Here is a 12,780-nt window from a genome sequence, read left to right on the forward strand (position 1 = left end):
CATCTGAGCAACAGACACTTGGTAAGTGCTCACTGATTTGACTCGCTCCCAAAGTGAGAGAGCCTTTGGGGGAAACAGGAAGTATTTTGACTGTGAATTAAGAATTCTGAAAGGAAATACAATAGTGCTTTCTGATTAAGAGGGAGTGATCATATTCTGCAGTTCTTGTCAGTAGAGCAGATTCTTCAGGATTTAAGACTTTATGACTTATGGGGCCAGAGAGATGACTCAGCAGTCAAGATCACTAGTTATTCTTCCAGAGGACCTGGATTTGATTCCCAGCACCCACATGGTGAGCCACAGCCATCTGTGAGTCCACCCTCTTCTGACCATCATGAGCACCAGGCATATACATGATGCACATACATGCATGCTGTCAAAATAAGCACATATATAAAGATAAATTAATTTTAAAGAGACTTTATGCCTTATTAGAATTTATTGTGTGCTTTTTAGTTAACAACTGGCATTGTTTGTTTTGTGACCAATTTTTGACTGAGTTCTGAGCACATATAATCAATCTAGTGGTGGAGTGTTATGGACGTCCTGTCCCCAACCATTTCCCGAGCAGAAACCATGGTGTAGTTCTTGAAATGTGAAGCGAATGACTCTGTTCCCTGCACTTTACTGCGCAGTTTCCCCTTAACCTAGGCTCCTAAGACAAACTGCCCATCTCTATATGACCTGGACTTTGCCCAGAGTCGTCTTACAGCAGTGAGAATACTTGGTGTTCTAGTTGTGGTTCAAATTTGTGGGTTTCTTAAGCTGCCTTTTAAGCCTGTCACCTTATTGAGTTGTCTAGAAGCAGCTTAACCCTTTCTCTTCCTGCATATATCTACATAATTTATTTTTAAATTTTAATTTATTAAAGCATTTTACAAATGCATTGTATTTTATTACATGATTGCGATTACATGTAATTTTATTATAATTACATAAATATATTTGAGAGTGAAAGTATAAAATCCAATGTGAAGCCCCATGGCTTCCGTTCTGAGCGGCGATTTCAACTGTATTTAAGCTCACAAAGTTGTACCATCTTTGAGTCTGGCTAATTTCATTGTCTGATTTCTTTCATCTGCATAAGTTCTCAGAAAGAATAAAGTACAAAGTGTTCAGCAGCAAGCACCGTAAGGACACTGGCCATACAGAATAAATACTGCTTATAGAAGGTGGCGTGGTTCAAGTAAGTATGGACTATCAGCCCTATTTGTACAAAAATGTATGAGGAAATGGTTAAGGTTAGGGTTGGTGTCTGTGTCTATGAAATAAAAACATGTGTCTGAGAAAATGAGCAGATGTCAAGGATGATTTTGGGTCCTTTGAGGAGATGACTATTATGAATGAAAAGATGAATTCTATCATTTAGTAATCCTTTACAATTAGAGCTATAAACTTTTGGTGTAAGCAACTTGTCTATGAAATGGATACAATACGTACCTCATTATTCTGAGGGAGGAGTATGGAAATGACTCCATTGGGGATCTAAACTTCTCAGTGCTTACTATGGTGTGGACTTAGGTCACTAAGGGGCTTTGAGCAACGGGATCTATATGTCACTTTCTTTGTGGTCTAAAGATGGGAAACAGGAAATGAAGTTACATCCATGGGAGGAGGAACTGTAGAGGAATGAGAGAGGAAACTGGAGACAAAATAAAATAGAAAGGGAAACGAGTGGGCATAGTAGCCGAGCGTTGGCTGGAACCCCAGTGGACAATGGCCATTGTTCTAGATAGAAAGTTAAGTCAGAGTTACAGGATGGTGCAAAGAAGCAGCCTCGAATCCAAGCAGTCTCACTGAAGCCAGGATTCTGTGGTTCCCACCCACTCTAAACAGCAGCCTTCAACTCCTACTTCCCAGAGAGATGATTCTTGATAGTTGACTTAACACGGTCTGTCTTAGGAAGATGGAAAGACTGAGGTGTCCTACCAGCTATCTGCGTAAACTTCTCAAAATAGATCATGTCTGCTTAGCAGTGTGTTATATACATGGCTGTCTAATAAACCAGACTTGTTTAAAGTCTGAGAAAAAGAAAAAAAAAACCCTGCAGCTTTTGGTTGAATGGTTTTACTGAAAATGTCAGCACTCCATAATGAGATTTATTTTAAAGGTAAAGGATTCCGGGGGAAAAAAAAAAAGAGGATTCTTTTTAGGAACACAGAGTGCTCTGCTGTGACACAGACTCTGCATAATTTACATGTCGGGAGGCCTGAATCCAAGTAAACACACAGGCCTATAAAAAGCTCTGACCACCAGCTCCAGCTCCTAGGTGGTGGTGTTTATTTGGACTTCAATCATATCTTCATTTCTTATAGAACTCATGCAGACACCTCAACCACATAGTCCTGAGACGAATGCCCTTGAAGGCTGGAGGGCAATAATAGCAAACACAGGAAAAGGAGTAACAGCCACACAGCTCTGCCGCAGCTTGGGGAGATTACTGAGGTCTGGGACATCAATGCTCTCTTTTACTACCCACAAAATCTAACCCTTTAGTCTAAACGTGATCACTCCTGTTTTAAAGATACATAAACTAAAATGGTACACTGGGTATGTTGCACATAGGTACACGGTCCTAAAATGAATATTGAGATGTCCAATCTAGGCACAGATTTTGTCAATTGAGGTTTCTGTCCCACCAGGTCCTGTATTCCTTCAGTCCCAAAGAAATACACAGAGGTCTGCATCAAGTATAAACTGATTGGCCCATTAGCTCAGGCTTTTTACTAACTCTCATAACTTATATTAACCCATAATTCTTGTCTGTGTTAACCATATGACTTGGTGCCTTTTTTGGTGAGGTAGTCACATCTTGCTTGCTTGGTGTGTGACTTCCTCTGTGACAATTGCAGACTGAAACTTTCCTCTTCCCATAATTCTCATTGCCATGCCTCTACTTCCTGCCTAATAACCATAACCCTGCCTATACTTCCTACCTGGCTACTGACCAATCAGGATTTTATTAAAAATAATACAAATGACAGAATAAAAGACCATTTCCCACAGCACTTCTCCCCATTAAAAAAAAAAAAAAACAAGAACTCTGAATCTAATCTCCTTTGTTTATCTTTTCTCCTGACCATTATCTATAACAACTTGTAACCAACATTTTAAACAAAGAAATATATCCATAGTTCATTTTGGAGGAATGTGGGCATAGTTTTTAGGCTACTCCCTGATGATTGGGGATGCTGATAATCTTATAAGGACCTAAAGAAAATTTAGAATTATGATCAAGTCCTGACTGGAGTACCCTATAAGGCTTGATCATCTCAACCAGCAGTTTTGAGGCTGTTTTGGATATAGAATTCAGACATCTGGGCCATCTGTTCCTATTGGAGATTTCTCAGGGGGGTCTTTCTTGATTAAATATTCTCTTTTTAACCTAGAAGGAATCTACAGTCTCTCAGTTTCTATGGAAACAAAAGTAAAGCCTCTTCTCCAAAGTAACATATCTTTTGACTTCAATTTTAAAGTCAAGGCATTTACAAAATATTTGTTTTCTTAATCTAGCAGAATTTATATTTAAATATCTTTTAGCAGCTGTTGCTCCTTCCTCAGCTGTTAAGCAATTTAATGACAACATAATAATATACAGTATCCAGATACTCTGTGTATTTTTTCATTTTTATGTGGTTTTATTTTAAACTTGATTTTTTTATTTTTATTTTTAATTTTTGGTTTTTTGATATAGGGTTCTCTGTGTATCTTTGGCTGTCCTGGAATTCACTGTGTTGACCAGGTTGTCCTTGAACTCACAGAGATTCACCTACCTCTGCCTCCCAAGTGTTGGGATTAAAGGTGTGTGCCATCACAACCAACTATTCTATTTTTTTTTTATTTTAAGGACTTTATCCTTTTTTTCTCCCAAGCCTACATGTATTTTTAAATATACAGTAAACCATTTAAATGTTTTCTTCATCTTTAGATCTATCTTTACTGTATATCTCTCTTTTTTGACCACATGCATTTTTAATTTGCTAAGTGATATGGCTAAGATTAAAGCTGTGATTTCAGTGGCTGGATCCAGTCCATTCCTTAGATTTTTTCTCAGAGTCTAGCCTCATGGCAGAGGTACCAGCCAGAGTCATGCTTATTGTCACAACTCTAAGGTGTTTTAAGGTCCCTGCCACCACCAAAAAGTATGTAGTCAGCTTTTTATCAACACCATTTAAATATTTTGTGGCAGGACCTCTTAAAAGAGCTGCAAGGTTTTTCAGCTAAAGCTGAGTCAGGAAGCCTCTCTTAAATGAGAGCGCTTGTCTCTAGCAAGCAGAGCCCACCCAAGAAAAGTGCTGCTATGAATAAGCCAGGCTTTACTCTATTCTTTTCTGTCTAGAATTATTCCCCAAGCTCTCTTGGGCTTTTTGTGGATGCAGTTGTCCCATGTTGGGTGCCATTTGTTGACTGAGGTTTCTGTCCCACCAGGTCCTGCATTCGTTCACTCCCAAAGAAATACACAGAGGTCTGCATTAATTATAAATTGATTGGCCCATTAGCTTAGGCTTTTTATTAACTCTTATAACTTATATTTGTCCATAATTCCTGCCTGTGCTAGCCACATGGCTTGGTGCCTTTTATGGCAAGGTAGTCACATTTGCTTGCTTGGTGTGTGGCTTCCTCTGTGACAACTGCAGACTGAAACTTTAATTCTTGTTGCCACGCCTCTACTTCCTGCCTGGTCGCCGTTACCCTGCCTATACTTCCTGTCTGGCTACTGACCAATCAACATTTTATTAAAAATAATAGCAGTGACAGGATAAAAGATCATTGTCCCACAGTGGCCACCTAGGCCTGCTTTACCTTCTCCTGCTCTTCCTGCTGACCTCTGCACCCTACTTCACTGGGGGCAGGTTCTGTCCTGGACTTTGCTCTTGGTGTGTTTGTCCATTTGTCTTTTGTGTATTTTGTTCAGATGGTTTGATTTTTTTTTGTTATGTAAGAAAATCAATTCACAATTACTCACCCTGACTTAAAAAACTTTAGTGGGTTCTTTCAGTAGCTCGTAGAACAAATAACAAAAGAAACTAGAAAGTTTGGAGGTTTTTTTTAAAAATTTTTAATGTTTTGGGTTTTCGGGGGGAGAGCTTTTTGGTTTGGTTTATGTATTTGCTTGTTTCTTTGTTTGTTTTTGAGACAAGATCTACTCTGCAGCCCAAGCTGGCCTCAAACTTATTAAGTAGTACAAACATTTGAGGACACTCTGCCTCAGCATCCCAAGTTCTGGCTGATAAGTATGTGCCACTATGCCTGGTAGAAAATGAAATTTAACCCTGCCTTGAAGGGTCAGGCCCCAGTGGCTTCGTTTCAGGCCCAGTTTTGGACTCTATTCTCCTTTGTCTGATTCCGTTGTTGTTTTTCTGTTTCTTTGCTTAGGTTTTAGTTTATTTGGTTTTATACTCTGTCCACTCTAAGAAATTTTGTCCATGCTGGTCCCTTTTCAGGCAATGTTTCTTATCTCCTTTGCCTATGTAATGCCTACAGATGCCTATGTATTGCCTACAGATGCTTAGGTGATGCCTACAGATGCCTAGGTAATGCCTACAGATGCCTACATCTGTACAGCTTGGCATCTATGAACACTTCTAGTCTCTCCAACTGTGTACTGGCACAGCACATCTATTTCCTTTATCCCAGATGAAATATTATTGTTCTTTTAATGATTGTATGATCTATATCTCATTCATCTTGAACTGATGCTCATACTATTTATACTGTCTGGGGATTCTAATCATAATTTTCAACAAATTGAAATATTCCTCCCCATAAACTAGACCATTTTAAAAAAGTATGTTTGGGGGAATGCTCATGCCATAATAATAAGAAAGAATAAAATGTAAAGGCAAGCATTGTATGCATCAAAACTTTAACATTCATTATTATTCTGGAGTGGTGAAATTTCAAAATAATTTTTTTCTTTTTCTGCATGATTTTACTTACTGGAACTCTATTTATATATGTTTATATGAACACATATACACGCATATACACATGTATATGTATGTATATATGTGTTCATATAAGCATACATATGTGCATATATATAAAAAGAATATGTGTGTTCATGGCACAGGCAGATATAGTATATATATTATATATGTTATATATATATAGAGAGAGAGCATATGCATATCTGTGCACATACACACTTGCATAGACAAATATATGTGTGCATATAAACATAAAATAGATAGATAGATATGAGTATACATGTCTGTGTGACATGGGCATATACAAATACATGCACTTGCATGTGGAGTTCAGAGGTCAAAGTCAGGAGTCCCCCATTGCTTCTCCAACTTATTTTTGAGACAGAGTCTTTCATGAAACTGTAATTCACAGATTGCCAAGACTGACTAGTCAGGCACCTGAGGGTTCTTCTGTCTCTCCCTCCCCAGTGCTGAGATTATAGGTACCCATCGCAACGCCCAGTTTCCACAGGGGTTCTGGAGATACAGACCTGGGCCCTCATACACGCAAAATGAACACTTTAACGGCAGTTGGTTGTCTCCCTTGTCCAAAATAACTACTTTTAAAATTAGAGAATATTTGCATTTCTCTGACTGATAAGATAACCAAACAGTTTTTCAAAGGTATTTCTTAGCCATTTGTCTTTCCTTCAAGAGCTTTCTGTTCAGATCTATAACCCATTTTTAAATTGGGTTGTTTGTTTCGTGGTGTTCTAAGAGCTATGTGTTCTAAAAAGCTCTGGCTTTTGACCCTCTGGAGAAGTCCAGCTGACAAAGGTTCTCCCCACTCCGTGGACTTGCAAGCAACTGAATGCGTCCTTTGTGGTGCAGACCTTTTGGTTTTAGGATTTTCTATTTGTAAATCGGGGCGGGGTGGGGGGCTAATTCCCAAGCACACAGGTTCCTAGTTAGAGACTTCCTCTCACCCCAGACAGAGTAGCCAAGACTAGGAAAAGAAAGCTGATGGCAAATTGCAAACTGATGCAGCTACTATGGAAAACAGTGGGAAGACTTCTCAAAAAGCTAAAAGCAGCTCCCTCATCTGGTCCAGCTACACCACTCCTTGGCACCTACCCAAAGGACGCGGCACCAGATTCCACAGATAATGCTCTCGGTCATGAGCACTGCAGCTGCATCCCCAAGAAAAGGAAGCAGCCTAGACATCCATTAACCAATGGATGGATAAAGACAACCTGGTACATACACATAGGGGCTTCTAGTCTGCTATAAAAAAAAATAAAATTCCAGGTAAACAGATGGAATTAGAAAATATTATACTGATGAGGTAACCTGCACCCAGAGAGACAAACACTACATATTCTCTGTTATTTGTGACCCTGGCTCTGCATCTTCGGTGCTGAGCAACCGTGGAAGCCAGGAAAGAGAAAAGGGACCACTAGAGGAGAGAGCCATAGAGAGGGGAAAACAGGACACAAAGGAGGATAGGAAAACTGCAGGAGGAGAGAGAGAGAGAGAGAGAGAGAGAGAGAGAGAGAGAGAGGGAGGCAGGGAGGGAGGGAGGGAGATCTACACAGAAGAGGAGGAGTTAGGGAGGAGGTGATGAGTGAAACTGAGGTGACTGTAATGTAATCATATTTTCAGACAGGCCAGAAAGGCTAACTCCCATGAACTCTGAACAATCCACCTGCTCTCATAAGGCCCGCAAGGACCACAGCAGTCGAGGGACCAATATGACGGAGGAAAATTGAACAAGGCTTCACACCTACATGAAGAGCCACAAAATGGCCACCAAAGGGGGAAGAAACTGTTCCTTTTCCCCAGGGAGGAGAGCCTAATCCGAAATGGTCAGCCCTAAACGCATGCCGATCAGGACAGCATTAATAGGCTTCCATTATCCACCACCTCCTCTGCACACACACACACATCTACAGAGGTCCTTAATTTGGAAGGGAGGGAGGGAACAAGGAAGGAACTGGAGGGGCCTGGGCTGGGAATGATGTAAATACAGTGTGCTCCTTTATGAAACCCTCAAATAATTTTCAAATAAAAATAAAAATTTTTAAATTGAATTAAAAGATGGAAAATGCAAATGATCCTTCAGGTTCCCAGTTTATATGCTATCTGCATGGATCCTTATTCTCCAAGTGGATAAGCCATTTCGTCAAAGAACAACAAAGGCACTTTCAGTGTCTATCCCGTGGCCCTAGCCACAATCTCTGTAGTATGATTTATTTCTGTGTTGGATTCACCTCACATATGGACTGGAGATTCCTCTGGTGCAGAATCTACACCTTATTTATACCTGGGTCTCTGTGCTGTACCCACCAAGGCCTCAACAAACAAGGAGAAGGCATGGTGAAAGAACAGAAACCCACCACCTATCTCCCGATGTGAGACACAGTCGTCGTGCTTGGTACCCATACCTCAGCATCAGCATCCCTCCACATCAGCATCCTGTCTTTGCTGATAGGTTGGAGGAGCCTATGCACCAGGGAAGAGAGTCAGGGAGAACTCCAGCTCCAGCTTCCCCGAGATAACAAGACTCACCAGCAGAGGGCAACAGCGAACTAGCAATGACTGGCTATACTAATCCTACAAGTTACCAGGTCCCATTTCCCGTGATCCAGTAACTCTGATCATCCCAGGCACCTTTCCTGCAGCCCAGACCTGAGTCCAGTGATACTTCAGTTGTTTTTGTGAGACAAAGAGGTGAATTTGTCATTTGTAAGTGATCTTCTAAAACGAATTCTCTCTCTGTCTCTCACTGTCTCTCTCTGTCTCTCTCTCTCTCTTCCCTTCTCTCTCTCTCTCTCTCTCTCTCTCTCTCTCTGTGTGTGTGTGTGTGTGTGTGTGTGTGTGTGTGTGTGTGTGTGTGTGAGATAGAGAGAGGGGGCGTGGGGGGAGAGGGAGAGAGAGAGAGGGAGAAACCCATGCATATCTGTCACTCAGTACAGACGTTTCCCCTGATGCTGAATAAAGTTACTATTTGTAATCAACAAGTCAACTCACACGTGCTGCTCAAGCGCTTGAAGAGGGCACAGCATCTTGGCCCAGTGTCAGTGGACTAGAAGGAGAACAAGAAATACTTCACTCCACACACATTCCTTGAGCAGCCACTGGGTTCTAGAGCCTGAATCCAGTTTGGGTTTGTTGTTGAAACACAAACTGTTGAAAACTACATGGCATTCCAGCAAAGTATCCCCCTGCCCCGAGTTAAGTGAAGTCCTATAAAATGTTGATCCAGATACAATTCTTTCAATCATTTGGTTAGTATTCCTCTAAGCCACTCTGGTTTGTTTGAAATGGGAGACCTTCAAAAGAAACACAGTTTCTAATAAAATTCCAATACCAGAAACCTTTCTTATTCCCAGGTCTCTAAACCTGGCTGTTTGTAATTCCTTTGTTTTTTTCCCAAAACCTGTGGCACCGGCCATGTACCAGGCTCTATGCTCCTTATTAGGAATGCCGAGAAGGTCTCTGCCCTGGCACACCCAGAGCTCCATGTTGTGAGGAAGAACACAAACAAGAAAGAATTGCATGGTGCCTGACAGCAAGGTGTGGCTGAATGAAGGCAACTCAGATCCACAGGAGCAAACTGTGGTCTCATGGTTCCCTGCCCGAGGCCCACAGGGCTGAGGATAAAGAGTCTCTGGCATCTATTCCATGCCCTGGCAGAAGGTTCTCTTAAAGCAAGCCATTTTCTACAGCCTGGCAAGGATCTCAGTGCTGGGAAGGCACAAGCTGAGAAGTCTGGATGACATTTTGTAAGGTGAAGGAAGGAAAAAAAAACTCAGGAGAATTTATTTCTTGAGTGTTTTTTAACATGCACCTAACATTGGGCAGATGGAGGATACCCGTAAGAAACTGATAGCAAGGGAAAGAGGGATATCTGTTTGTTAACTGCTTCCTTGCAAGCACAAAGATCCAAGTTCAAGACCCCAAACCCACATAAAAAAAAATGTTGTGTGTGGTGTCATAGGTTTGTGGAGTCACACTGGGGCTGGGACAGTCAGACCCATACAGCTCTGACAGTCTGCTGCCCAGACAGCCCAGTCTATTGGAAGAGTTCCAGGCCTGAGAGAGTCCCTGTCTCAAAAGTCAATGAATGAAGGGCACCTGAGTCACAAGTCTAGCTTCAACAGGCATGCATATATACATACCCGCCCCTCTCTCACACACAGAGGAAAGACCTAGAAACCCAATCAAATACCATGCCAAATATTATGATTGTCTTGACCAGACAGCCCTCGTAAGTAGAGAGAGGGAAACTGAAGCACGATGAAGCGTTTTGTGCTGCCTGTTTGAATCCATCCATGTGTTGAAGCCCTAGTTCCCAACACTGACACTGTGGGATGGAGACTTGGAAGGCGGTTAGGGTTAGGTGAGATCAAGAGAGGACAGTAGAGTGAGCACCTCACAGGAAGGAAAGACACTGCTTCCTTTCTCCACACAGGCACACACTGAGAAGCAGCTTCTGCTGGCCACAAACAAGGCCTGCAAGCAAGTTACCCCAATCAGCCGGCAGGAGGAGCTTAGGTTTTGAGTCTCTAAGGCTAAGGAAGAAATGTCTGCTGTGCCACCCATCCTTTACATAGTGTTCTGTTAGGTTAAACTAGCAAAGACAGGATGCTAACTAGCAAGAGACATAGCCAGCATTTACCCAGAATGTGTGTAATGAGTTCTTGAGCTTGCCACACTACCAAACGACCATCCATTGCGGGCATTACATTCCTCCATTAAGTCAGCAGAGTTACTGAGTGCCTGTGTAGGTCTGTATAACGTACCTCTCATTGAGTTAAGAAGGCTTCTACCATGTTCCCTACCCTCTAAGAAGCTTATATACTAAAGAGGGAAATACAAGCACACTGCCATTTAGAGCTATAAATGAGATGGAGGTTTATACAACAGGCAATTGATACCTGGTTAACAGTTAACGTTACCTGACGCTCCCTTTTGATACATTTTCCTCTATGAGCTTCGTGAGGATTGCACCCTTTAGACCGGCATCAACTCTGTGAGGAAGGTCAGAGTCCCACACAATCACAGTTGAGGAACCACAGTATAACGAGGGAGAGTAACATGTGTTATATGTGTGAGTGAGTGCACACATGCCCAAGGCACATGGATGAATGTGAGAGAACACCTTTTGGTGTCATTTCTTCTTCCCCACCCATCTGGGTTCTAGAGATAAAACACAGGTTGAAAATCTTCATGATGGTCAGCGTTACCAGCTAAGCCATCTCACCAGCCCAGCCAATGCTTTTAATTAGCCACTCTGTCGAAGAAAGGTCCTGAAGCCATCTAGAAAGTAAAAACTTAATGTGAATTGTGTTTGAAGAATGTCTTGAAGGATGATCCAGAGATCTAGCTAGACATAGAATTATTAAGTTTAGACAGAAGGAACAGCATGTCCCCAAATGCAGGACATGTTGCAAGATGGCTGGCCGGAAGAGAAGTGTTGCATATGAGATTATCAAAACCTGGCTGGAGAGATGATTCAGTGGTTATGAACACTGGCTGCTCTTTCAGAGGTCCTGAGTTCAATTCCCAGCAACCATATGGTGGCTCCTGACCATCCCTAATGAGATTTGATACTCTCATCTGGTCTGTAGGCAGACAAAACACTGTATACACAGCAAATTTTAAAAAAAGAGTCAGGTGGTGGTGGTGCGTGCCTTTAATCCCAGCACTCGGGAGGCAGAGGCAGACAGATCTCTGTAAGTTTAGGGCCAGCCTGGTCTACAAGAGCTAGTTCCAGGACAGGCTCCAAAAATACAACGAAACCCAGTCTCGAAAAACAAAACAAAAAAGAATGAAAGAAAAAAAAGAGAAAGATTACAAAAACAATTGGAGGTAGAATCATTCAGAAAAGCTAGCTATAACTCACAAAATGTCTGATTCAGGAGAATGGACATGGGGTCTGGGTGCCTAAAACCTTTTAGTAAGAAGCTCCATGCAGGAGGAGGATTTGTGGCATGGTGGTGAACCAAACACTTCCCGGGCCTGCTCAAGGAACTGCCGTCATATCTAAAACTATCCAGCCTGCCTGGTCGCTGCTCTTTGAACTTGAGTCCTGGGGGACTTTGGGGCAGCATTGAAAGATTTGTGCATTTCCATAACCTTTTATGTTGGAATGCATCAGAGAATTTCTAAGTATTTCATGTCCAACCCAGAGAATTAGTCCCTCGCTGTCTTAAACCAGGAAAACTAAGATGAAAGAACCCTACTGCTTCCGGTCGCACTCCCAGCCTAGCCCAGTGCAAAGGCACTGACTTAAAACATCTCTTTCTTTCCTTGTGTTCACTGAAGACGATTTGTATGTGTGCAGAAATTTTGTCAAGATTCTTAGGGAGCTCGGGTTGTAGCCACAATTTAAGTTCTTTTTCTCTGGCTCCCCTTCAAGTGCTAGGTTCCTGAGGAGGGACCATCTCTCTGCCACACAGGCCCAGAGTCAAAGGAGCTGTTAAGATCAGGCAAAAGTGACTTTTTCCTCCTGAGACTCCATTTCCACCTCTCTAAATGAAGATAACACTGTCGCATTACCAAAGAGCCTTACAGGGCTGTGTGAGGAAAAGAGACGCTTCATACACAGATGTAAACGAAAGACAAAGCACACGTGAATTAGTTCATTATAGTCGGCTGGTAATGCAATCACAACGAAGGAAACCATTTCCAAACCCCTTGAGAATTGCGGAAACGTGTGTGGAATTAACAAACCAATTAGTGAAGGATCAAGTCAAATTCACTTAAAGAAAGTGTCTCAAGCCTGTCAATCTTTTCGGATATACCAAATACCCGTTTTCAACTTCCTAAAGATAGGAAAAGAGTATTTGCTCATTCCATACACATA

General features: G+C 41.8%; 1 protein-coding gene across 2 annotated transcripts in view; it reads right to left on the reverse strand.

Annotated features, from left to right (window-relative positions):
- Positions 1 to 12,780, reverse strand: part of Tprg1 (tumor protein p63 regulated 1) — a 139,762-nt gene that overhangs the window by 66,302 nt on the left and 60,680 nt on the right. The gene's annotated exons all lie outside the window — the stretch shown is intronic.

This window comes from Myodes glareolus, chromosome 2, assembly GCF_982192425.1.
Source record: "Myodes glareolus chromosome 2, mMyoGla1.1, whole genome shotgun sequence".
NCBI classification, from domain to species: Eukaryota; Metazoa; Chordata; class Mammalia; order Rodentia; family Cricetidae; genus Myodes; species Myodes glareolus.